The sequence below is a fragment of the Myotis yumanensis genome, unplaced genomic scaffold (genome assembly GCF_028538775.1).
Source record: "Myotis yumanensis isolate MYYU_CA2020_CCGP unplaced genomic scaffold, mMyoYum1.0.hap1 SCAF_20, whole genome shotgun sequence".
NCBI lineage: Eukaryota > Metazoa > Chordata > Mammalia > Chiroptera > Vespertilionidae > Myotis > Myotis yumanensis.
This window is the reverse complement of record NW_027223771.1, coordinates 15,121,396-15,144,637: the sequence shown is the minus strand read 5'-3', so window position 1 is coordinate 15,144,637 and position 23,242 is coordinate 15,121,396. Positions and strand designations below refer to the sequence as shown.

General features: G+C 44.4%; 1 non-coding gene across 1 annotated transcript; it reads right to left on the bottom strand.

The window, feature by feature from the left end:
* Positions 1–6,230: 6,230 nt before the first annotated feature.
* LOC138998723 (small nucleolar RNA SNORA74) lies at positions 6,231–6,433 on the bottom strand. Its single transcript, XR_011469226.1, has one exon. It is a non-coding gene; the product is annotated as a small nucleolar RNA SNORA74 (small nucleolar RNA).
* Between the last annotated feature and the right edge of the window lie 16,809 nt (positions 6,434–23,242).

The following is a 23,242-nucleotide window of genomic DNA, read 5'->3' as shown; positions in this document are numbered from 1 at the left end:
GGTGATGGTATTTATTTATTTATTTATTTAATTAATTAATTAAAATGTACTTTGTATTGATTTCAGAGAGGAACGGAGAGGGAGAGAAAGATAATAACATCAATGATGAGAAAGAATCATTGATCAGCTGCATCCTACACGCCTCCTACTGGGGGTGGAGTCCACAACCAGTGTATGTACCCTGATGGGGATGCCATGCATAACCTCCTAATTCATAGATCAATGCTCAACCACTGAGCACCCCTCCAGTGCAAGATGATACTATTTATTACATGTGTATCCTGATTTGTTTTCTTTTAGTTATGGTGTCTGCATTTCACTGGTCACTCGTCAAGTCCTCACTTCTGTCCCCAGTCAGCCCACTGCTGCTTTCTCTCTGGAGTCTGCAGTTACTCTTCTGTCTGCGACCGTGGTTGTCATCATTGGGTGGACAGCTAGCCATTGACCTGCTCCATCTCGTTGGCTGCAGAATGATGTTCTATTCTTTTGAGAAGAAGAAAAAAAAGCAAGAAAATGGGTCTGGACAGCAAGTAGTCTTTCTGTAGATATTCATAGACAGTGGTTTTTTCACTATTAGTACTTAGAAGTGCTATGTGGCTTGGCATGAGATACTTTATTGTTCTCTCTGGATGTTCTTCCTGAAGAAGGTGACAGAGTTGGCTGGCTGCACATGTACAGCAATAAGAGGGTGAGTGTGCCGTCCTATGTGCCAAGATGCAAGGAGTTTATGCTGTTCTGCGTTTCTGATCCTCTCTTACTATGTGAGTCAGGTCTGGCCAGAGGCAAGGACAGCCATGAGTGTCTGCTCCCAGGCCTTCCTGACACCACTCATCTGTCTGACCTCTGCACCATTGGTTTGTGCTCATTGCCAGCTGAATCCACAAGCCTGAGGATCCCTGGAGCCCTGAATCACTGTGTGGAGAAGATGAGCTTTGGTGGCTCCCTGGCCCACATCATGGACCACAAGGAGCAAGATATTATTGGGTTCAGACAGTGAAAAGTCCTTCATGACAGCGCACATTATTAACCTAATGATACAGTCTTTGATGAACAATTAGAACCTCCCCTACTGGGAGGTTGATGTAGTACCATTTGTTTAGTTTTTCTTTTGCTACCCTTGCTCAAATAGTCTATCAGAATAAAAAATATTGCTATGAAAAATTATTGTCTTTATTTTCTTCTAGGATTTTTATGGTTTCAAATCTCACTTTCAAGTCTTTAATTTATTCTGAGTTTATTCTTCAATATGGTGTAAGAAGGTAGTCTGCATTCATTTTTCTACATATCTGTCCAATTTTCCCAATAACATTTATTTAGTGAACTATCTTTACCACATTGTATGTTCTTGTGTCCTTTGTCAAATATTGATTGACCATAAATGTATGTGTTTATTTCTGGGCTTTTTATTCTGTTCCAATGATCTTTATATCTGTTTTATGCCAGTATCATGCTATGTTTATTATTATGGCCTTGTACTATAGTTTGTTATTAGGTAGCATGACTCCTCCAACTTTTTTCTTCTTTCTCAAGATCACTATGTCTATTGGTTTGGTTTTATTTTGTTTGTTTTGTTTTTGTGTGTCTGTATGTGTTTGTGTGTGTGTTGCATTTTTTTCTGTTTTTTTTTTTTGTACTTCCATATAAATTTTTGTGATATTTGTTGTAGCTCTCTGAAATATGTCATTGGACATTTTAATATTGGTAATTCTTTCTATTTTGAACACCATATATGGTTTTACTTATTTGTATTTTCTGCAACTTCTTCCTTCCTTTTCTTTCATTTTCTTCTTTCATATTCTTTTCTTTTTTTCTTTCTTTCTACATGATGTTTATTATGTTGAAGTGTATTCCCTCTATTCACATTTTGCTGAGAGCTGTTATAATGAGTAGGTGTTGTGTTTTGTTGAATGTTCTTTCTGCATCTATTGTTACAACCACGTGATTTTTATTCTTTATATTGTTTATGCTGTATCATGTTTTTTATGTGCAGGTACTGTACCAAGCTTGCATCCCCAGAATAAATCCCACTTCATCATGGTGTGTAATCTTTTCAATGTATTACTGGATCCAGTTTGCCAATATTTTGTTGAGGATTTTAGCAGCTATGTTCATCAGGGATATTGGCCTATAATTTTATTCCTTTGTAAAGTCTTATTCTGGGTTGGGCATTAGGATAATGCTGGACTTATAAAATGAGCTTGGGAGTCTTCCCTTGTCTTGAGTGTTTTGGATGAGTTTGAGGAGAACAGGTATTAATTCTTCTCTGAATGTTTGATGAAATACACTGTGAAGCCATCCAGTCCTGCACCTGTGTTTGTTGAGAAGTTATTTTTTCTTTTAATCTTCACCAAGCATATATTTTCCATTGAATTTTTTTTAGAGAAGAGGGAGGGAGGGAGGGGAAAGAGAAAGAGAGAGAGAGAGACATCAATGTGAGAAACACATTAAATGGTTGTCTCTCTCTCTCCCTCTCTCTCTCTCTCTCTCTCTCTCACACACACACACACACACACACACACACACACACACCTCACTAGGGGGCAGGGGTGAGCCTGTAACCCAGGTACATACATTCCTTTGATTGGGAATCGTACCCATGATCCTTTGGTGCATGGATCATAGCTCTAACCAATGACACACAATGGCCCATGCTTCTTTGATCTCTAGTTTGTTTATTACTGCTTTATTTCTACTCTGATCTTTATTATTTTCTTTATTATTCTCACTTTGTGGTGTCTTTGTTTTTCTTTTGCACTAGTTCCTCTAAGTGTAAAGTTAGGTGATGTATTTCAGATTTTTCTTATTTCTTGAGGTAGGCCTGTAATGTTATGAATTTCCCTCTTAGGACTGCTTTTGCTTGTTCCATAGACTTAAGATTGCTGTGCTCTCCTTTCCATGAAATAAGGCATTATATCATTATTTCCTTGATCTTGTTGATAACCACTCATTGTTTAGTAACATGTTAATTAGCCTCTAAGACTTTCTGTGTTTTAGTTTCTTCTTTTTCTTTTTCTGTTTTTTTTTAATCCTATAATTACTAATTTTTATTGTGGTCAAATAAATATAACATTTAGAGTTTTAACCACAGTTAAGTATACATTAATATATTGACATGTAATTCTCACCACCATGTATCTCCAGATTTTTATTTTATGTATTTTTTTACTTTTCATTGCTTTTATTTCTCTGTTAATAAATTTATTGGGGCAGGGTGGTTTTAGGTGTGTACAATTTAGTAATAGATAATCTGTATACCAATTTTTTCTTATTGACTTCCAGTTGTTTATAGTTATGATCAGAAAAGATTGTTGATATGATTTCATTCTTCTTAAATATACTGAGACTGTTTTTGTGTCCTTACATGTGGTGTATCTTAGAACATGTTGCATGTCCACTTAAAAAGAATGTATATACTACTCCTTCAGGGTGAAATGCTCTGAAGATACCAATTACATCCATTTGATCTAGTCTGTTATTTAAGGCCACTCTATCCTTCTTGATTTTGTGTGTGGAAGATCCTTCCATTGATGCCAAGGTGGTGTTAAAATGCCCTACTATGACTATATTATTGTTGAACTCTCCATTTATGTACATCACGATTTTACATACTTAGGTGCTCTTATGTTGAAAAAATACATGTTTACAAGGGTTCTATCCCCTTGTTGGATTCCTCCCTTTCTCATTATGACCTGGTGTCCTTTCTTATCACTCAATATAGACTTTGTTTTAAAGTCTATTTTGTCAGCTATGTTTTACCTCTCCAGCTTTTTTTTTTTTCATTTGCTTTTGCATGAAATATCTTTTGCCATCTTCTTGCTTTTTGTCTGTAAATCTTTAATTCTGAGGTAGGTCTCTTGTTGACTACATATATATGGTTCTTGTATTCTTATCTATTCATCTACCATGCCTTTTAATTGCAGCAGTTAAGCCACTTACATTTAAAGTGATTATTCATAGATAAATTTTATTCTTTTAACTCTGTTTCCATTTTATTCCTTCTTGATTGTTCTTATACTAATGGTTAGGTAGTAACACACTTCTTTTGCTGTTTCTTGTCTGGGAAGCTCTTTATTTCTCCATCAATTTTAAATGACAACCTTGCTGGGTAAAGTAGTCTTGGTTGAAGGTCCTAGCTTTTCATGACTTTGAATATTTTGTCCCAATCCGTACTGGCCTGGTATGTTCCTGCAGAGAAACAAGCTGACAATCTAATGGGAGCCCCCTTGTAGGTAACTGACCATCTTTCTTTCGTGGCTTTTAAGATGTGCTGTCTTTAATCTTTGTCATTTTAATCATGATGTGTCTTGGTGTTGGGCCTTTTTGGGTTCATCTTGTCTTGGACTCTGTGCTTCCTGGACTTGTGTGTCTTTTCCTTACCAGATAAGTGAAGTGTTCAGTCATTATTTCTTTTAATAGGCTGTAGCCCCAAATCTTTCTTTTGTTCTTATACTCCTATAATGTGGATGTTGTTATGCTACATGTTGTCGCAAAGTCCCTTAAACAGTCCTCATTTTTAAAACTCTTTTTTTCTTTTTGCTGCTTTTGTCTTCTGGGACCTTGTCTTCCAAATCACTAGTTTGATTCTCTGCTTCATCCAACTATTTATTTCCTCTAGTGTATTCTTCATTCCAGAGATTGTACTCTTTATTTCTTTTTCATGCCTACTATAAGTTTTCAAGTTCCTACTGATTTCATCCATTCTTCGCCTAACTTCTATTAACCTCCTTAAAACCATTTTTTTAAACACCCTGTATTTGGTATATTGCTAGCCTTCACTTCATTTAGCATTTTTTCTGGATGTGCGTCCTGTTCTTAAATTTGGGGCATGTGTCTTTGCATTTTGTCTCCCTCTGTGTGTTTGTTTCTTTGTATTAGAATCCAAGTCTTGGTAGTGGGGCTTTGTGTAGTAGGTTTCCTATGGAACCCAGTGGCAAGTACTTCTTGATCACCTGAGTTAAGTGTTCCAGGGATGTCCCGTTTGTGGTATGTGAACCTCCCAGTGGTAGTTGACTCTTGATGGCTATTGGCCCATCCATGTATTCAATTGATGCTCAGGCTAGTTGACTGGGACAACAGTGTACGCTGCCTACAGTGTAGTGTATGAGCTGCTGACCGGTGTTGACCAGGTGGAGTGCAATTCATCTCAGCAGGTTCTGGAGCCTTCCTAGATCTCTCTTTGGATATGCCTCTTGTGAGGCTAATTGTATCCTTCTCTGATGTGCTCTGAAGCTGGCCACTGGGCGTGTTGGTCCTCGGGCTTCCTGGAAGGAACTCTGGTGTTTAACAATGTCAGATGTTTTATGTGATTGACCCAGGACAATCTATTTGCATCTGCAGAGCAATTCACAAATTGTGACAGCCTCTGCTGAGGCTGAGTGAGCACCGGAAGGTCCAAGCAGGGCACCAAAGCTGGCTTTTACTAGCATTGAGCCTGGGGACAGGTCAGCAAAAGTCCCAGAGCACACCATATTCTGCCTCTCTGTCTGCCTCCACCTTCTGGGGGCCCGTTAGTCTCAGTTAATGATAGAGTCTCTGGAAGCACTCAAATTGCATGAGGTAGGTTCTCAGTGAGTCCCCAGATAGAGGTGAGTGGTGTTCACCAGATTGATGCAGGTTCAAGCTCAGTGTCAGTGTTGGGTGTGAGGCCACTCAGAAAATTTCCCATTGTATACCAAGTCCAGCTGCCACCCACTGGGTCCTCACACATCTTTGAGCAGTTTACAGAAGACACAGACCTGGCATTGTTTGTAGGAGGAGAATGAAATAGTCAAAATAGGCTGCTTCCCAGGATTGGAGATGTCTGGGATCTGTAGTCTGTGATCAGCCGTGTGAGCTGAAGGGCTTTGCAGAGGGTCTGTGCATTCCCAAAAGGCCAGAGAGCTGCTTCCTGTGGTGGATGATTCATGGGTCCCCTGGGATGCCACAGGGGAGCAAGAGCATGGCGGATCATGCAAGTGTGATGCCCTCCTCATGTACTGAGAAGTAGAGTCCCCTCATGGGTGGCTGATTTCAGCAGATTCATCCCTCCATTTCTATCCTAAGAGAACTGGAGCTCTCTCCAGACTTCTGACCACATGCACAGTCATTGGCTTCCTGAGCAGCACTATCCCTGCCTTCTTTCCTCAAGGCTGGATGAGCCAGGCTTGGTGGAGTGTAGGGAAGGGAGGATAGAGGTCCGTTTGGTGGGTTGAAATGCTGTTAGAATCTTTGAGGCTTAAATTTATTTTTTCTGTGTCTGCTCCCACACTACAACTAAGCAGCGAAAGTGATGCTTAGCTCACTCTCAAGGAAGCACAGTACTGCCTTGCACCAGTGCCACACGTCACCAGAGCAGTGAAGGGAGCAACTGGAAGAAGAAGACAAGGCATTCCTCTCCTAGCAGTGTAACACCCTCACAGGCATGATTCTGTCTGGAGAGCTGACCACTGCTGGAGCGCTTAAGGCTTTTAGGCACAGAGTGAAATGATCTGATTTATATTTTTTAAAGATCACCCTGATTTACATTTTTTATTTTTATTAAAAATTGTTTTACTAAGTTATTTTTTTCAATTAGGAATGACATTCAATATTAGTTTCAAGTGCACAAAATAGTGGTTAGACATTTATATAACATACAAAGTCATCTCCTGTTAAGCCTAGCATTGGATATCTTTGAAAAGGGTATTAATCCCATTCATGAGGGCTCCACCCTCATAACCTAATCAACCTCAAAAGACCCACCTTTTATTTATTTTTAATCAACCTTATTTGGATGACATTCATTAATAAAATTGCATAGGTCAGGTGTGCAATTTTATAATGCATCATCTGTATATTGTATTGTGTGTTCACTACCTTCAGGTCAAGTCTCCTTCCATCATCATTTATCCCCCCTATGCCCTCTTCTCCCTCCCCCACCTGTCACCCACCAACCCTACGCCCCACTCCCCACTCGTCAACCCCACCTGCCACACACCCAGCCCCCACCTGCCAGCTCCCATCCCCCACCACTATCCCTCACCCCCACCTCCCACTCTTACCCCTCACCCCTACCCCCAAATCCCACACCCTACACCACCACCCCTACCTCCCATCTCCCCAGCCCCCACTCACAATCTCCCACTCCCCACCCCCTTCCCCTGTTTGTGATTTGACATTTGAAATGATATTTGAGATGTGTCTTGAGAGCACGGGTAGGATTTAGACAGATGGAGAAGGTGAGAATGTGCTTCAGGTACAGAGAGTGGACACTTAGCCTGGAGGCAGGAGAGACGAACACTGGAGAGACCAGAGCATATGCCCCTCAGATGCCTGTAAGTGAGGGGTCAGGGCAGGGAAACAGAAGACCCTCCATGGAGGGAAAGGCAGAGGGATAAGGGAACTAACCACAGTGTGGTCAGAGCAGGGGAGACAGCAGCCCCTCCATGGGAAGGCAAGGCAGTGGGGGCCAGGGGACCACAGGCAGGGCTGATGTACAGATAGGACAGAGAATACTGCAAAGGGACAGGGCTGGGGAACAAGGGCCAAACCGTGGGGGAACAGGGAACTCTCCATGGAGGGGTCTGTTTCCCCTGTTACCTATCTCGACTCCCATGTCCCCCCTTCCCTGGCCCCTCCATGGATGGTGCCCTCTCCCCACTAACCTGCTCAGACTATGTGGGGTCCTTTGTCCTCCCTGCCCTGCTACCTCCATGGAGGATGCCCTCTCCCCCTGCCCTGCTATGTATTTAAGGACCTGTGCCAAAATCCTTGCTGTCTCAAAGTAGGGTTCCCTATCCCCCCAGGCTCTCCCCTCCATTGAGGATTCCCTGTTCCCTCTCCTGCAAGACATGTCCCTCCATGTAGGGTTCTGTCTCCTCCCTGCCCTTCTCCCTCAAAGTGGGCCTCCCTTTCCCCACTGATTGCCCCCTAGAAGTGAGGTTCTCTGTCCCCCTGCCCTGCCCCCTCCATGAAGGAAACCTTCTCCTCCCTGCCCCTCCCCCTAAAGTTGGGATCCCTGTCCCCCTGCCCTGCTCCCTCAATGGATAGTTCTGTCTCCTCTCTGCCCTGCTCTCTCAAAGTGAGGTTCCCTTTCCTCCTGCCCTCCCCCGTGCATGGGGGTTCTCTGTCCAACTGACCTGCCCCCTCCCCATAGAGGGTTCCCGGTCAGCCCTCTCCTCCCTGCCCTGCCTCCTTGAATTGGGGTTCCCTTTTCTCCTGACCTCCCCACTGCATGGACGGTTTTCTTTACCCACTATTCCGTCCCTCCAAGTGCAGTTCCCTATCCCCCAGCTCTAACTCCTTTCTGAAGGGTTCCCTGTCCACACTGTCCTGTCCCCTGCCTGTAAGGTTCCCTGTCCCCTTGCACTGCCCCCTCCCAGGAGGGTTCCCTGTCCCCCTGCCCTGCCCCCTGCCAGGAGTGTTCTCTGTCCCCCTGTCCTGTCCCCTGCCTGTAGGGTTCCCTGTCCCGTTGCACTGACCCCTGCTGGGAGAGTGTCCTGTCCCCCTGTCCTGTCCCCTCCATAGAGGGTTCCCTGTCCCCCTGCCCTGCAGCTCCATGAAGGTTTTTCTGTCTCCTGCCCTCCACCCTCGATAGAGAGTCCCTTCTCCTCCCTGTCCTACCCCATCCATGGAGGTCCCCTCTCCTCCCTGCCCTGTCCCCTCCATGGAGTGTCCCCTGTCCCCACTGCTCTGTCCCCTCCATGGAGGGTTCCCTGTTTCCCTGCTCTGCCCCCTCCATGGAGGGTCCCCTCTCCTTCTTGCCCAGTACCCTCAATGGAGGGTCAACACTTTCCCTGCCCTCCCTCCTCCATGGAGAATCCCCTCTCCTCCCTGACCGGTCAGTCCATGGAGGGTCCCGTGTTCCCCATCCCCACTGCCCTGCCCCATCAATGGAGAGTTCCCTGTTCCCCATAACCCCTGCACTTCCCTCTCCATATGGAGTACCCATTCCCAGTATCCTTCCCCTCCATGAAGGGTCCTATTCTCCCTTCCCTGTTACCTCCATGAAGGGTCCCCTCTCCTCCCTGCTCTACCCCTCCATGGAAGGTCCCCTCTCCTCCCTGCTCTACCCCTCCATGGAAGGTCCCTTCTCCTCCCTGCTCTACCCCTCCATGGAGAGTAACCTCTCTTCCCTATCCTCTTTCCTCCATGGATGGTCCCTTCTCCCTACCCTTCCTCTCCATGGAGGGATCCTTCTCCTCCCTCACCCATCCAATGATTGAGGGTCCCTTCTCCTCCCTGCCCTTTCCCCTCCATGGAGGGTCGCCTCTCCTCTCAGCCTTGTCCCTTCCATGGAGGGTCCCCTCTCCTCCCTGATCCATCCCCTCCATGGAGGCTCCCTTCCCTTCTCCTCCATACTTGTGCCCTCCATGGAGGGCTCCCAACCCCCTACAGTTCCCCCTCCATGGGGGGTCCCTTCTCCTCCCTGACACATGCCCTCCATGGAGGGTACCCTTTTGTCCCAGCCCTGTACCCTCCATGGAGTGTCCCCTCTCATCCCTTCCTGTTCCCACCATGGAGGGTCCCCTCTCCTCCCTGTCTGTCCCCTCTATGGAGGGTTAGCTGCCCCCACTGCCCTGCATCCTCCATGGAGGGTTCATTGCCTCCCTTGCCCTGCCCTCTCCATGAAAGGTCCCCTTCCCCCTGCCCTGTCCCCTCCATGCAAGGTCTTCTGTTTCCCTGCCCTGTCCCATCACTCACAGGCTCTGAGAGGAATGTGCTCTGGTCCCCAGTGTTCATCTGCCCTGCCTCCAGGCCATGTTCACTGTCTGTACCTGAAGCACATCTCACCGTCTTCATCTGCCCAAATCCTCCTGGGCTCTCAGGACACATGTCCAATATCATTTCAAATGTCAAATCACCGAGTGATCTTTAAAAACTATAAATCAGATCCCCCTATTCTGGTGCCTAAAAGCCTTCATGCCGTGACGGCACTTTCAACCCACACTAGGGCCCTCTATGTGCTCCCCCCGCCATCTGCTGTTCCCATAAGCCTGGCTGCCCTCGCCCTGGGGCACTGCCTCTCCTTTTGGGGTGGCTTCCCCAGGTCTCCATGGGGCCAGCTCTGTCTCAACAGCCATGTCTCAGTTTAAATATCTTGGGGAGCCCTTCCCTGGCCTGCTGGGGAGTCACCCTCCTGGGGAGCCCACACCCAGCCCTAAGGGGTACACTTGGCAGTAGGTCACAGTACTAACAGAGGTCAGAAAGGTAAGACAGGAGAAATTAAAAATGGTGGCAGAGTACGAGGATGCTGCATGGCCATGCTCCCAGGAACAAGCTGGAATTACAACTGAAAAATGAGAAGGCTTCCTGAATAATCAATGAAAAACTCACAGGAGAGAACCCTGATACCCAAGGACTGAAGGTGGAGCCTGCATAGAGACTGGTAGGAGGGGCAGAGACATGACCCACAGAGGGGAACTGAAGTCCCAGAGGTTTATCTCAGCCGGTGGGGGTGGGGGGGGGGGAGGTGCCACTGAGAATTCTGGGATCTAATCCCGGAGCTGGGCTCCCCAGCAGAGAGCACAAACAGAGGAAGGTATCCACATAACATCAAGCTGTGAAAAGAAGTGGGGTGTTGTCTGCCAGGGAATGGCAGCTGAAAGTTCAGGCACCTTCCTAAAGGGCCAATGCACAAACATTCCCTGTGCAGCCACCCACCTTGTGCTCTGGCAGAGGGAGGGTGAAGTGGACTGGAGCTGTGAGAGCAGAAGCCAGCACTGGGGACTCGGGGGACAGAGCTCAGAAGGCAGATACCCCAAGTCTCCTCAGCTCAGTCATTCCCTCACACAGCCACATAGACATCTGCCTTGCCTGGGGGGATAGACATCTGCCTTGGCTGGTGGGATAGACATCTGACTTGCCTGGGGGGAAGAGAGTTGACATACCCTATTGGAAAACACCTTGCCTTACGGCCGCTTAAGAGATTAAAAGTAACAATTCCAAGGAGTAGCAGCTGCTTGTGTAGCCCTTCCCCATCCAAGGAACAGCAGCCTCCTGATCACCACACCCTCTGTCTGAGGAACAGCAGTTGTGTGTGAAGCCTCCCCCCACCAGCCAGAGGAGCCACCAAAACTGTGAACAGCACCCACCAGAGCAGCTGCTACCAACTGAGGAGCAGCTGCTACCACAACCACCCGAGGAGCAACCACAGCCTGAGGAGCCATGGCCCCCCAAGGAGCAGCCACTGAATGACTCAACATTTAAATATGGTGGTATAATCAAACATGGGTAGACAAAGAAACCCCAAAGGAAAGAAAAGGAGGACTCACCAGAAAAGCAGCTAAGTGATATGCAACATGACAGAAAAAGAATTCAGATTAAGGGTCCTAGAGTGCATAAATCGGATGGAGGAAAAAATCAACAACTTATGCAAGAAGCAAGAAGAAACAGATGAAAAAAATCAATAAATTATGTAAGATCCAAGAAGAAATGAAGAGTGATATAGCTGCGATAAAAAACACTATTGAAAGTTTCAACAGTGACTAGGAGAAGCAGAGGACCGAATTAGCGAATGAGAAGACAGGGAAGCAAAACACACCCAAACTGTACTGCAATTGGAGAAAAAAATTAAAAGAGAGGAGGAGAGCCTAAGGGAGCTATGGGCAACATGAAACAAAACAACATACGAATAATAGGGGTGCGAAAACAACAGAAAGAGGAACAAGGATTAGAAAATATATTTGAAGAAATAATATCAGAAAACTTCCCTGAGGTGGGGAAGAAAAAAGTCACACAAGCACAGAGAGTCCCAAACAAGGTGAACCTGAAAAGACCCACACCAAGACACATCATAATTACCATGGCAAATGTTCAGGATAAAGAGAGAATCTTAAAGGCTACAAGAGAGAGATGGAAATTTACGTACAAGGGATCTCCCATTAGATTATCAAATGATTTCTCAACAAATCAGTACCCCTAAGCGATTCTTCATTTGCAGCAATCTGTAGAAACTGAAGGTCTGTTGAGAACTTGGCAACCACTACCAGGATTCATGGGCTCTGCCTATTAGTATCTTTACCCAGCCCCTGGGGATGACCGCATTATGTCAGGGCCTCAGTCCTAAGGGCACAATTTTTCCCAGTCGGCTATCTTTCAAGGGACTTCTGCTTCCTGTCCCCAACTGGGATCCTCTCCCTTCTAGTTTCATTCCCAGCAGTTGGGAAGAGTTTAAAACCCTATTTCAGACAATGTCCCTCTTTTATTCTCCACCATCGATGGCCCTAGGATCCTGAAAATTAAACTGAAACTTCTCACCAAATACTTTGCCTCGTCTTCTCTGTTGCCTTTAGATACAAAACCAGCCCAGGATTCCTGAGTCCTTCCAGCTCAGCCACACCAACCAAAATCTTACAGGGTGGCATTGCAGCCTGTCACCCTCTTTCACACATCACACCATGTATCACCCACAAGTGACTCACTGTTCTGGACTCAGTGACCTGGGTTTCAGGATCTGACAGACACCGGCATGTAAGGATGGAGGGTAAATGGAGTGAGGCTGAGTAGAAGTCTTCAAGCAAAACGGAGTCTGGGAGGCACATAGGCCTCAATGCTGACTGTTGCTGCTCAACAAGCTTCAGACAAACCACTGCACCATGGGGACAGTGCCTCTGAAGCCTGGTCCTAGTTGTGACCCAGCGCTGGAGCCTATAGGTTAACAGAACAAAAAGGTCAAAGTGAGCACCTGGAAGCAACACCCAAACCAATCAGCACTGGATAAGACCCCTGGCCTGGGCTTTCATTGGCTAAATGCAGCCATAATTCGGCGCAGTGCACTTTGGGAAACTTACTTTTTCAGGCCCAATGGGTGGAATTAAGATCTCAATCACTGACTGATCATTGCAAATACTGGTGTTGGGGACCCCCGGTGGTGCTGGAAAATGACAAATTTAGGATTTGGGGGCTGGTCACAGGTTGCATGGAAGTGTTGTCTGCAACTGATCTCTTGTTTTGAGATGTAATTTTAGATTTCATGAAGTTCAGAATGCTCCCTGAGGTAAAAAGTATTATTTCAATTATTCCTGAGTGCCCCGACCTGCAGGGCACGCATTGTGGGTACTCCACACCAAATCCTGCAAAGGAATGAGAGGATAGGAGACGCGAAGAAATGGAGGCAAGACAAAGTTCTGATCAAGCCTCAATTTTATTTTTACAGCGGGTAGAATTTATGTTGTTCTAGAGGGAGGGGGTGGGCAAGGAGGTCCATGGGCGTAGCTTATCACTAAGGATGTAGGAGGCTCTGGAATGTCGCAGCTTATCAGCGGAGATGTAGCAGCTTTGTGCTTAGGGTGAGGGTAGGTTATCTTTTAACTCCAGGCTAAATCGCAAGGTTGTCTTTTAACTCCAGGCCAAACCGGGAGTTGGCTTGGAGGAGCCAGAAACCTATTGTTGTAAGCTGGAGATGTATATGTGATTTATAATGGCTCCCAACAATTCCTCCCTTACCATTTAGTTAAGGGTGGGCATTAACCGACTGGGGGAGTAGTGACCTGGTTCCTCCCATGAGATCGGCAGATCTCGCCTCTGGTGGCTCTTGGTATCTTTTGGGGAGGAGAGGCAGAGCCAACAATTATATATGTATGGATACCAACCTCTATGCAAACCAGGTGTGCTCACAGAGAAATCCTTAGGCGGTCGAGAAAATTTTGATTTTCTGTTTTGACCTTCCCTTGCAGTGCTTTGCCCTGCACCCAGACGGTACCCATACCATTCCTCTATATAGAGTGTAGGTAAGCATTCCTCTGGCCTTATGCTGTCCCCGTGGGGAGGGAGCTCTGGCAATCATAATCACGTTCTCGGTCTATAGTAGCTAAACGGTGGTAGTGAACCTGAATGGGTTTGGCCAGGATGCTATCAATTTGCTGTTTGACAAAACTTGTCAGTTTCTTAAAAGCCCATGGACCAAAGGTTAAAATTAACAGTAAGCTGACAAGGGGTCCAAGTGTAGGAAGCAGGTAGGGGAGTAGGCCATTGAGTCTGCTCCTAAGGGGGTTTTCGAACAGCTCTCTTTGCCTTTTGACCAGATCTTCCTGGAGTTTTCTTATCTTGTCTCGGACGATTCCAGATTTGTTGGCATAAAAACAGCAGCGTTCCTGTAGGGCTAAACATATTCCTCCCTGCCCTGCTATAAGTAAATCTAATCCTCTTCTATTTTGTAAAACTACTTCTGCTAGGGAGTCAATTTGGTCTTGGAGATCATTGATAATACCTGAAAGAGCCTGATCATCAATTAACTGATTAGATAGTTTATTATAGGTATGTAATTCGGTTCCTAATCCAGCTGTGCCAGAGGCCACAGCTCCAGAGACCCCCAGTCCTATAAGTAAAGGAATAAATTGGACAGCCAAAAAAGGGTATTTTCTCTGCTGTACAATCTGCTGAACCTGCTTAAATAGTAAGAATAAACTTTGGTCGCTAAACCATTTCAACTGGGCAGTTTCAATTCTACTTACTAGGCCCGAAGCATAAGAGGAATCAGAAATTATATTAATAGGCTGTTGGAAATCTGCAACGCAGCCTTAATAGCTTTTAATTCAATTCTTTGCACAGAAGTATGACTGGTCAATATGACTCGGTCAGAATTTATAGTATGATAGGCAGCTTTCCCATTTGATGACCCATCAGTAAAAACAGTTAAAGCTCCAGGAATTGGTTCCTGTGTAGTGTTTTTTGGTATAATGATGGAGGTCTTATATAAAAATTGTAAAAGTTTATCTTTTAATAGGTGACAACTAAGTTCCCCTGAATATCCATTTAACCCAATTTGCCAATTTTAAGTCAGTTTGAAATAACATTTATTCTTTTAACTTTACTTGTCCTAAGTTATGGACAGTAAATGACATTAATTAAATTTCTGGTATTAGTCTTTGGGCAAATTTACATAAACTTTGTTTAAGGAGACAAAACACAAATTATTTAATTTAGCTTTTGAGGCCCAATATATTGATTTTTAATTTCAGTTAGACATCTGAAGGAAACCTCTTTTTATTTCCTTCCAGACAGTTCTTTCTCACACAAGCAACAAATGTAAGAAACATGGTTGCCTTTTGAGATTTTAACAAATACTGCCGCAAAGCCATATATTTCAAGTGATTATTTTATTTATGGTGACTAATTATTATCAGATTTAGTATTTTAACAACAATTTGTAAATGTTAGTAATTATATTTTTAAAGAGAATATCCTTTGGCTTATTTGCATATATAGAGGAATCATGGGAAGCCTTCAGTAGCCTTTATAGAAGAATTTACTTAACTAGGATTCAATTGCTTACAAAGATTAGTAATTTAAGTATTTTTTTTTAAAAAAAGGCAAAGCGAAGCAAGTAAATTTAGTATTTAGTAAACTTTTGATTCACAAGGGGCAAACGCTGCCCCACCTGCAGCCTAATTTAAAATGCAGTAGTGAGGAGCCTTTGTTATTTCAAATTACATCTTAAAATTCCACTGCTGTATTTTAGGAAATATTAAACAAAATTACTTGTTTTGCCCTTTCTCAGAGGCAAAAACTTAAAATATATATTTATTAATTTTTATTTGATAAAGCTTTCCATGTGATTTCAAGTATATTAAATTGGCTTTATTAAAAAATCCTTTAAGAAGAGAGAATAAACTTTTGAAAACATTTCAGGGCCCTTGAAATTTCTCAAAGTCATTCCTTGGTTATAGTTTTGAAATCCAACTTGAAAGACCATCAAATATATATGTGTATATATGATTTAAAGATTATATACCTTTTATAATTATTAAGAGATATCAATTAAATTTAAACTGATCTTTATATTTAAAAATTTCGGTTGGGATTACAAAATTTATCCTCTTTTTTTCAATTAGTCAAATGTTGAAATTTTACTATAATTATATGATTTCTCCAAATTTATTTAACCAGAACTTTAAACTCTTAGCTGGCAAGTTAAATATTTAGCATTTCTCAATCAGTAACATTTTTAAGAATAAATTTCAAAAATGCAAGACATAATCAACCAACAGATTTAATTCTGTTCTTTAGATTTTGTACGAAGTACACTTAGATCTTATTTAATTCAATATTATGTCACTTCAAGATACCTAGGTATAAACTCCAAGGTCTTAAATTTCACAGCAGATTTGGAAAACCACACTTGAGGTTGGCAAGGCAGGCCTGGCCCAGCCTTTGATTTTAAAACGACCATAATTTTTCCTCTGGGGAAGGCCAACAAACAAGGTTGTAGCTACATTGCTTCCTGCCCCTTGCTGGTCGGTGGGAAGTTTCAATATTGGCCTGGGGGAGGAAGGGGGGGGCTGTTTTCCCTGGAAGAACAGGTTTGGCCTAGCCTGGATCAATCAGATGTAAATTGACCACATTCTTTAAGAATTTGCTACAGGTGGGAAGCAACTAGCCCCTTTTCTCATTAGAAATGTTTTGGCCAGCCTTTTCAATTAATAAAGGGCCAGTTTTTTACCGGGCTACTTAGATTTTTATAATTAATATAGATCAATAATTCTTGAGATTCAAATCTAAATTATTATTTTAAGGCAGTTATTTTGGTAAATTTTCTGTAACAGGCAATTTTACTAAATTTCTTTGAGGCTTTTAAGATTAACTTTGGAACAGGCTTTATTAACATTTCAAAAATCACTCTTTATTATGGAAATATACCAATCTTATTGCTAGAACCAGCCTGCATTTCTTCCCTGGCTCAAATATGCCATTTTTCTTAGGAAATAATCAGTCTTGGGTTTTATTCTGTACACTTGTAAAGAGATTCTTAGCTCAAAACTCTATCTAAATGTCCAAAATCGGATGATGCGCGCTTTCGTTCCAAGCCAGTTTTTCTCTTTACACGTGAACAGAAATCCCAGACGCATTTTTTAAATTGTGTAAAACTTTTTTAATTACGAGAAGGAGATTTTAAATTTGAATACTGGGGAGGAGGCGTTTGCTCCCTTTTCCTTTCCCCTACACATCCTGCTTTGGGGGAAGTTTTAGCAAATGACTTAGATGGCGTATTTGTTCCCAAAGTCATGCTTAATAGAAGAAGACATTTTAAATTTTTTTCTATTTCACTTTCTAAAGTCATGGCTAGCACCCAAGGTAATCTTAGCCAAAGTTTGGTTGTCATAAGATGTTCTCCAGTAATTTTTAAATAAAACACCAAGTGATCTCATTGCAGGAGAGCCCACAGCTCTGCCCTCTCCTGCCATCTCTGAATCTCTCCGAACCAGAGAGAGATTCGGCAGCAGGGTTTCATTTCTAAAAGGAAAAGAAGCCTTTTAAATCTTTCTTTCTAACCCTAAATCTTCGTGCCCTGAGGGACTCCCTGAGTCCTTCAAGAAGCCTTTTGAATCTTTCTTTTTAAACCTAAATCTTCGTGCTCTGAGGGATTCCCTGAGTCCTTCAAGAAGCCTTTTAAATCTTTCTTTTTAACCCTAAATCTTCGCGCCTTGAGGGACTCCCTGAGTCCTTTAAGAAACAGATCATGAGAACTCAGAGCCTGACCCATGTCTTAGCCTCTTCCACGTAAGCCTCCGGGACATATAAACCCGTACCAGGTCAGCCCAGGAGTCGACAAGGAGACGAACCAGCGAGGGAGAGCAGCCAACTGCTACCTCAACGGAGAGGCCCCTGTTCACGTGTCATAGGTCTGGATGTAGAAATTCTCTGCTGAGACTACTTCAGTCCTGTTTATGCCACAGGTGTGTTTTCCTACGTAAGCAACCGGTTGGTATAATCCGCCAACTCGGACCCCTAGATCAGAGCTTCCCAGATCGAAACTTGTTTTCAAGTGCCTTCCTCGGAGCTGCTTTTGCAACTCACTCCTCCTACGTAAACAGCAGGTTGGTATAATCCGCCAACTCGGACCCTTGTGAGGCAGGTAACCTGCTAGGACCCTCAGGCATTCACCAGTCGGGAGTCAGGCACTCCATGAGTGCTCACAAGGTGGACGGCTTACGTTTTAAAGTAGGCAAGGAGTTTTCCCGGAGTAACACTGACACAAGTTTTTTCTGGTTTACTTCTAATTTTGGGTGGACGGTTTAAGCTTTAAAGTAGGCAAAAACATTTACTTCAGAGTCTCAGCTGGAGTCCCCATTTTCTCAGAAAGACCACTAAGACAAGGTGAACGCAGGGTTTTTGGAAGGAGTCAACCACATGGAACGAAACCAAGGGACAAGCCTGAGTGATTCGGAGTTCTCTCCGCCGAAATCGGGTACCTTTCACTCTTCCCCGAAACAACAAGAGAGTGCTCAAAGTGGACTAGAGGCAGGAGACAAGGGGGGAGGCAATGAGGAAAGAGAATGCCTATCCAAAATAAATGCATTCACTTACCAAAGCAGCAGGTCTGACTCAAAAAGCGGGTAAGCAGAGCGGCGACCAGGAAAAAAGCAGGCTGACTCACAGGGCGATCCCAGTGGGGCCAAGGGGAGGTCCGGCCGGACAAAAGGTGAACGTTCTTGAGGAGGATTGGAGAGCGGAGACCGCGTTGGGCGCCAGTTTATGCCCCGACCTGCAGGGCACGCATCGTGGGTACTCCACACCAAATCCTGCAAAGGAATGAGAGGATAGGAGACGCGAAGAAATGGAGGCAAGACAAAGTTCTGATCAAGCCTCAATTTTATTTTTACAGCGGGTAGAATTTATGTTGTTCTAGAGGGAGGGGGTGGACAAGGAGGTCCATGGGCGAAGCTTATCACTAAGGATGTAGGAGGCTCTGGAATATCGCAGCTTATCAGCGGAGATGTAGCAGCTTTGTGCTTAGGGTGAGGGTAGGTTATCTTTTAACTCCAGGCTAAATCGCAAGGTTGCCTTTTAACTCCAGGCCAAACCGGGAGTTGGCTTGGAGGAGCCAGAAACCTATTGTTGTAAGCTGGAGATGTATATGTGATTTATAATGGCTCCCAACACCTGAGGACCACAAATCTAAATGGATATATTGTTTTTAAGTTTTTTTATTTGATTTTTAAAGAGAGAATGAAGGAAAGAAAAAGAGAAAAGCACTGATTGGTGCCTCCTGCATGGCCCCCACCCACTAGGCTTACACCCCAAAAACTTGGCTTGTGCCTCACAAGGAATCTAACTGGTAACATTTCTGTGCATGGGACTACACTCAACCAATAGACCCACTCCAGCCATCACATATTTTATTTTTATCAAAACATTTTATTATTAATAGAAAAATCAGGATAGGAGAAAATGTACATAATCCTCTCCTAGTTGTTTAAAAACAAAATTTTAAAGGGTACATGGCCAACAAGTTGACCTTTCCTACATTGTCTGCATGTTTGCAGTCATTACACATTGTGAAACTATGGAGCTAAGAGTTACTGAATGTTCACTACACGTGCCAAGCCCTGGATTCAATGCTTTACATGAACTATTTCAACATAAATTGCATGATTATAGAGTTAATAAAAGGCAGGGCTGGAAGACAAACCCATGTGTCTCTAGCAACAGAGTTCTGGCTTCTACTGTTGGGCTCTGTAACTATTAGGATTGGCTAGATGTTATTATAAATTACCAACAGACCCAAAGATTTATTGGTTTTTATATTAAAGAAGGTATCTTTCTTGTTCATGCCACATGATCTCCCTGATTCTCCTGGGACTTGTATAAAGAGAAGCCACCATATACATACCTCCTGGATATATCAGAGATGTACAGAGATGGTGGCAAGTCTCAGTGCTTCCAGACTTTTCTCTTAGCAGTGACAGGCTTCACGCTCAGCACATTTCATTGGTCAAAGCACTTCACAGGGCTGCAGCAAATTCAGGTGGTCAAGAGGGAAGTCTGACATACTTGATGGCCACATTCATGTGACTACATGGGGCCAGCCTCTTTTGGGGCTGTGTATGGGCGAAGAAGAGCAGTGAAGATTGGTAGGAAGTAACAGTGGAAATTAGTTCAGATGGTTCACTTCCCCCTCATCCAGGTGCATTTTGTCCCAGAGCTGCCCAGAACCACCACTGCCTAGATTCAAAGGAGTGAACTTCAATAAGAGGAATTTGGTCAGAAGTCATTGGCCATGAACTCAGAGCCCACTTTTGAGTGTGACCTTTAATAAATCCCTGGCTGCCTCGGTTCCCCCACTATGTTCGTGGTGAAGATCCACATGTTTAGAATGTTTATTGGAAGGTACAGGACTGCAAGCATCCCAGCATCCATGTTCTTTGAAATTAATATCAGTCACTACTCTGTCTCTGAGTCTCTATCATTTGTATAGCTCAGGTGAGGGCTCCATCAGGTGGGGCTGAATGTAAAAATGCTGACATTAACATCAATGTTGGTCCTAGGTTCCCATTCATTTGTGCCTGAACCTGTGCTAAATGTGGTCCCTCCATTGTTCTCTTCATCCCCATTGGAGGGAGCACTGGGCCTAATTTTCCCTCCTTGTCTCAATGTTCCTGAGTGTCCAAGCTCACCCAGTAAATGATGAGAGTCCAGAGGTCATAAAGTGATGCTCCAAGCCACCCCAGGCACATTCCTTATTAGGTGTCAGCATAGCTTACAAATGGACAAGGGATTGACCTTCTCTTCATGGACCAGGAGGACCACCTGAGTATCCCAGCCTTCTCCAGGGATATCCAGTTCCTCATTCCTAAGGGGGAATTAGGGTCCTAGGATTCTTCACCCTCAGCTTTCCCCCATATGCACCCATCCAGTGATTCCTTTTCAGGGATTCAGGATCTTCCAGATCCTCCTCAAAGGCTTAGAGTCTGCCAAAAATAGTGCCTCCACACTATTCTTCCATTCTGCCACCAGTCTTTCCCAATTCTCCAACTTCAGTCAGCCTACAGTTCTATGACCCTTCACTTCATCCATCCATGAACCTGAGATGGGACCCAAAGGGGTATAACAGTGGCATGGAAGAGAAGGGGCTCAGCCTGGGGAGTAGAGAAGAACATATTGTCCTCTAAATCACCCCTGTGGAGATTGCCTATGCATTTGTCTGTTCCTGGGGTGCACACAAGTAATCTCATAGGGAACATGCAGACATCATAAGCACACAAATGCACGGGTACAGAACATCCCCAGGCAAAGATGGACTCTCAGGTGCAGGACTTGTGGCCAGGCTCACAGAGACCCAGACTATAGACTCGGACATCACTTTGAGGGGAATACACAAATACACACAGATAAGAACACATGGGAACAAGACAGCGTCACGATGCACACCCACACACACGATGGACACACACAGGCACACACCAGAAGGGACATACGTGGACACAGTAGACAGACACAAAGAAAATAAAAAACACAGATACAATCAGGAACACTCAAAGGGGCAGCAATTCACACATACAACCAACACTGACAAGCAAAGCAACACTCCCCTTAATGCTCAGACATACTAATACACTGTTTTGAAGGAAACATTAAGAACTGAGGTGCTGTCTTGACAAGGTAGTACGGTGGGTTGGAGAATCATCTCATAATGCACCTCCCCTCCCACCCCCCACACACAATAGATTGTGAATTTGATCCCTGGTTGAGGCATGTTTGAAAGGCAACTGATCCATGTTCCTCTCCCATTAATGTTTACTTATTTATCTCCCTGTTTCTCTTTATTCTAAAATCAATAAACATATCCTCAGCTGAGGATTAAAAAAGAAAAATGTAATAAGTAAGGTATTGAATTTTCAAGAACATAGCATTAAATTCAGAGCAATCTCTCTAGAACAGTTATCAGAGAATCATTTGAATGCAGTCAATGTGTCTTCTTTTCCCTGGGAGGCTAACAGAATCACTATCGCTGATCTCAGAAAAACCCCACATAATTAGTGTCATAGTCATGATCCTCTCCTGGCTTTCATTTAACCACTAAATGACGGTTTCTGAATAAAGTCATCCCTTCATTTCCATAACTTAGGTTAGACTTTGAGTGATAAAAATGAACTTATCTTAGTAGAAGCTGTTTCTGAGAAATTCCAACATAACTTTAGGCACTGGAGTGAGTAGAGCCAGTTCTCCCTCCAGGTCCCATGTGGCCATGCACTCCCTGTAGATAACTAGAACCTAGAGGTCCAGGAGTGATGCTATGAGTAGACCCAGACACCTTCCTCTATTAGTTTTCAGCTTAGCTTTCACATGGGTAAGGGACACCCTCTCCAGGGATGTCCAGTTCCTCATTATTAGTGGGAACTTAGGAGCCTAGAAGTCTTCCCCTCAGCTTTCCCCCACATGCACCCATCTTCACATTCCTTTCCAAGGATCCTGGATCATCCAGCTACTCCAAGAAGGCACAGTCTTCCACAAACATTTCCAATCCACGCTCTATACCTCCTGTCTGTCATCACAGTCTGCCCCTATTCCCCACCTTGCTAAAGCCTGAGGTTCTATGAACTGGCCCTGTACTTAATTCATACTTGAGATGGGACCTCCAGAGGGACACCAGATGCCTGGATGAGCAGGAGAATAAGGGGCTCAACTGGTGGTGGGGAAGAATACCAGGTAGTCCTCTACATCACCTCTCCGGAGATTCACTATGACTTGTCAGTGGTTGGGGTTCACAGACTCAGAGAAATATACAGATAACATGAGCACAGAAACATGCAGGTAGAGAACACCTCCAGCCTCTTCTGGGCACTCAGGTGCCGGACTTAGGTCCAGGCTCACATAGACCCACACTGTAGACATAGGCAATACCTTGAGGGGAACACACACACACAGAAACAAATAATTGGGGCCACCCAGACAGTGCCACAGGACACACACACAATGGACACACACACAATGGACACACCCCCATATGCTGGCAAGAATCCCTAAAACCAAACCTGTCCAGGGGCCCAACCTCACACCCCACGGTATATTGTCCCTCAGAGTCCAGGCTCCATCACCTCACTCCAGGTGCAAGGGTCTGCTCGGCACAGGCCAAACTTATGGAGCAGGGAGACCACCTGGAATGCATCCCCCCAATGTGGTATCATGTTGAGACCAAGCCTCTCCTTCAGGAAATGCTTGTACTTCAGTGCTGGGGTCCAATCCCAGCAGGTCCAGGGGTCCCCAAAGGTGTGGATGGAGTCGGTGGAGAAGGAATGACACGAAGACAGCCTTCAGTTGGTCAGCAGCCTAGTCAGGACCTATAGCCAGGATCTCCAGCCAAAGTTCTGGTCGGAGTTCTGGTCAGGAACTGATGAGGATCTGACGTTTATTGTCTTGTTACATCCGTATTTATACCAGCCGATTTTAATCCTGTCAATTTCTATTACAAGGTGTTTCTCATCTTCATTCCAGGGAGTAAAGACCATGTAGCTTAACTACCCGCCTGGCACTTAATTAAGGGGTTGTATCCCCTCCCTAACCT